This window comes from Hibiscus syriacus, unplaced genomic scaffold (genome assembly GCF_006381635.1).
Source record: "Hibiscus syriacus cultivar Baekdansim isolate YM2019G1 unplaced genomic scaffold, ASM638163v2 tig00116971_pilon, whole genome shotgun sequence".
NCBI classification, from domain to species: Eukaryota; Viridiplantae; Streptophyta; class Magnoliopsida; order Malvales; family Malvaceae; genus Hibiscus; species Hibiscus syriacus.
The window spans coordinates 846321-850840 of record NW_024063495.1 but is presented as its reverse complement, the minus strand read 5'-3'; the positions used below and the strand labels follow the sequence as shown (position 1 = coordinate 850840).

At 39.0% G+C, this 4520-nt stretch overlaps 1 pseudogene; it reads right to left on the bottom strand.

Moving 5' to 3' along the window:
• Positions 1-1026: 1026 nt before the first annotated feature.
• On the bottom strand, positions 1027-4153 carry LOC120191823 (annotated as a pseudogene).
• Between the last annotated feature and the right edge of the window lie 367 nt (positions 4154-4520).

Here is a 4520-nt window from a genome sequence, read left to right as displayed (position 1 = left end):
AACAAGGGGGGCTCTCGCGCACCGCCGCTGCCGTTTGTCCGTCTCGTCTCGGCACGGCTCGGCTCGGCTCGGCTCGGCTCGGCTCGGGTCGTGGTCGTGGTCGTGGTCGTGGTCGTGGTCGTGGTCGTGGTCGTGGTAATACGTGTCTTCGACACGTCCGCGCGGATACTATCTTTTTAGAGAAAATTCTTGAGGAATTTCTCTTTGAAAGAAACAAATGGAAAATGTGAAAGATATCAACTGATATTTATAGGCTGCTGAGGACTGTTTGAATTTCAAATAATAACAGCTGAATTATTTGTTATCAGAAATTAAACAGTTTATTCCTAAATTAAATCAGAAACGTTCAGATGTACCTGGACTGATTTACAGCTTTGTATAGAGGAGACAAGCTGTTAATATCAGGAGTTACAGGAGTTATTTGATTTAATTCCAGGGGTTACATGATATAATTTCGGGAGTTATAACAGCTAAATAATGATACAATGAACCTGGACTATTTCTGAGTCAGGTTCATCTAGACGTTTCAGCTGTTACAAATAAGAGATTTAATCCTGAAATTTTATAGACGATTTTAACCCTATTTCTAGCCTATAAATAGAGAGCTATATTCAGCTTCTCAATTCATTCAAAAACATTCACAATTCACTTACAAAGTGTTTTCTAAAGTTCTCTCTGTGAGTTCTCTCTGAGTGCTTTCCGATCAGAAGTACAATACCACCAGCAGTCCACTCCGGTTTCGGATGTACAGAATTCGGATCGACCGTGTTAACCTCGGGGGACGGTCCTCCTACTGCAGCGATTACACACATCGAGGCGAATTCGTTTCTAAGGCAGTGGTTCTTACCACGACACGGTTTACGAATTTGTTCTTCTTAATTACTGTTTATATTTTCAATCAGTGCTAACGGTGTAGTTTTGCAGTTCATATATCCAATAAATACAACTACAAATAAATTTAAAAAAAAAATACTTGAACCCATCATCACGTTTGACTTAACAATGATATCAAACTCGTGCAGCTTACAAGCACATGTATCTTCTTTACATCCTACTTGAAACTCTATCCACCTAAAACTACCAATTCTACGGAGTATTATAAACTCATCATAGTCAACACCTCGTTATTGCATGATTCCTTAAAGGAAACCAGAAGATCGTCCACAAGCCGGAGCAACAAAGTCAGGGAATACGATGAAGGTGATCGATAATGGAGTGATCGATATAGGAGACTTGCTGTTAACACGAACAGGGTCTAGCCTCGGGATGTTTCCAGTATCCGTAAGTTCCAAAGGAATGCCATTAAGAACCATAGTTTGGGATTGAAGGTACCCATTTTTCGGAGTTAAATGATACTCTTCTCTGTATAAATCTTCGTCGGAATAAGCTTCGATTCCGACTCCGGAAACCGCGTTCTTAAGACTGCGTGAGATACTCATCCTGCTGGTGTTCTGTTGTTCCGTAGCCAACTTGATGTTGTTGATGCTGCTTTGAACATCGGTTACGAATGTCATCGTACCGCTCAAGTTGATCATGAGTAAAGTCACTCCAGCCTGCTGGATGCCAATATCATAATCTAAGAATCCGTAATGCGTATTCGAAACACGAATGTGCCTCGAAGATGAATGAAAAATCGAGACAACATATATCTTTCCTTTAACAATAAGCAGGGATGATGAACATAAGAATCGGACGTACCCTTCCCTTTGAACAATGTGCATAAGATCGCAGAAAGGGAGAAGCATCACTATCAACAGCTAAAACCACTTTTCCCATTAAATGATGCCATAGAAGTGCACTGTTGAGCACCATTAAAACAAAATGAAGAGTCGAAACAATATAAAACCGAAACGAAAACCAAGCGAATGACTCCAAATTTCTCTATCTTGCCTGTAATAATCAGGGTTTGGAACATATGTTGTGGCATTGAGCAGACCATAGTTACCACCAATTAGTGTTTGCCTACAGTACACTTTTGTATGGTACTTGGAAGCCATTCCAAGCTGATCTAAATACCTATAATCATAATAATAGTGTGATTACCAGGAAAAAGAAAACGATTAAGTTCACAAATGTTCAGAAAGTGATTACCAGAAGCTGTTCACAAATGTGTCGGATACGTGATGGCCGCCGCTGTTGTAAGCCCCGCCGGATTCTCCGACCCATGCAGAAGCCCAAGGGCCGTGTTTCTGGATGACATTTTCGAGATTTATGAAAGTATTTGCCACCTTGTTCAAGTAATTGGGATCCAATATCTTACTCACAAGTTTTGGATCAACACCTGAATTAGAAACAAGGCTTAGGAAGCATGAACATGGACGAGCCATACAGGTATGATATGGAAAGAGACAAAGAGATGTGTCTATTAAAATAAAACATGGTTCAAACTTTAGACAGACATCTGTTTAGATAGTGTTGGACAATACAAGCCATCAATTCCCAGTTTAATCGGTTCAGTCGTGTATAAATACATACCGGGAAACAATTAGAGACTACCCCAACTCACCAGCACCCAAATTGTATATGTGATGGCTCAGGGCATCGAGTACGGTTGAGCCAGAGACTTGAAGAAGCTTGGTGAACCATTGTTGGTTAAAGAACCCTCCAGGTGCAACCAATGATGGTTCATATTGGGAGTCTTTGTATAACTCTTTTATCATTTTCTTTAGTCGGATTAAGTCTTTCCCATATTGGTCTACATAAACATGAGCTCCCACACCATTTCCACTCAATTCGTTACCTAAAACAACAAAAAAAGGCTTCACTAGAGATGAGCACAATCAAATATATTCGATTCGGTAATGCTGAATATTTAACCGATGAACTCAAATCCATTGGAATTCGGTTATCAATACTAATTTTAAGTGCTAGATTTGTCGAAACTTGTGTACCAAATTCCCATGAATCTATCTGGTATCCCTTTGAAATGGAGTACTTGATAAAATCTTGTGTATTGGCAGAGTCCCAATCCCCTCCCCAAAGGGTCCTCTTTATTTGTGTCTCCCATGGAGTGCATTCAAGCCAAATGTCAACATTACACTGCAAATGTACGACTCGAGTATAATCATATTAGCAGCATTATAGCTTAATCCAACTTGCTTCGACTCTCGAAAAGAAGAGTCGAAGCAACATAGTTATCAGTTTTGCACTTAGTAGAACACTTCGTACAATATAAAAACAAGCAAAACTGAAAATGTCACAAATCGATAACAACTTCTGTACGATTCCGAAACTTATTTCGGCCTGAAGTACCCTATGCAAACAGAACTTATGTTCTTGAGAGGATTTCATAATATTTGAAATGCTAGTCTTACCTGGTAGCATTGAAGAAACGGTTCAGTTCATCCCATCTTTTCATCTGCAAACATCCCTTTGAAAATCCAAACAGCCCATGTTTCATCTTTTCGAATGGATCGCAAGGAAACTTCAAATTTCCAACATCATACAACACTTGATCTTGCAAAGACCCTCCGATTCGTATTCTCAAACGGTCGAAAGCTAAACAATGTCAAGAACATACAGAAGGGTCAGGTTTCAAACTCAACAATATATTTATAACATCTTTTTCTACAAGCACTTTCAGTCCAACATCGATGTCCAACACGTTTTTGAACATGAATACGAGGTGCATGGTCGAATAGTATAAACACAAACCTTGGACAGCTTTGGCAAGCAAAGGATGAGACAAGTTCTGTTACAAAAACAGAAACCCAGATTGAGCTGTTACTAAACTGCTTCAGTATGAGGGTATGATTCTCAAATATATGAAAAAACTCGCAAAATCGAGAATACTTGTGTCAAGCACACCCATATCCGAAACTCGCAATCAAGTCCAAGTATCATTGCTTAACAAAACAAATTCAAAGAAAACTAATATTATCAAGAATCCTCACCAAATTTATAACAGATGTATAGTGCCATGGACACTGGTTATAATCACACTTATCAGGAGGCCACCAATCGAGTGTAGCACAGACGAAGTTATCGTCGGTTCGAGCAATAATTGTTTTCCCATCAACAACAATTGTTCCATAACTAATATCTTCAGCCAAAATTGCAGTGATTGAAGTCACAGATAAGACCAGAATCAGGCCAAATTCCATTGCATTAACTGTGAACAACAATACTAAATTCTATCAGAAACCAAACCTCTCTTGTGGCAGTTGACATTACACGAGTGAAACTATATGTAATATGTGTTTTTGAAAAAAAAAAGAATGAAGTTTGAATGTCGCTAAATTGAAATAAATCTGACCTTAAGATCTTGCTCAACTGTTTGCAGCTTCGTTATCCGAAATCGGATGATTGCAAGACGAGATCTGTGTTCGACACGATTGTTCTCAACTTTTTTAAAGATTAAATCAAAAGCCAAGTGGGATTCAGACTCAAAATGGAGAACACACACCATCTAAGAACTGCCACTGACAATGAGCAAATTCAGCTTTTTCTAAGTGAATTTCAGAAGAAGATACCTCCTTTCAGAAGAAGATATGAATCATGGAAATTGCATGTTAATAGCT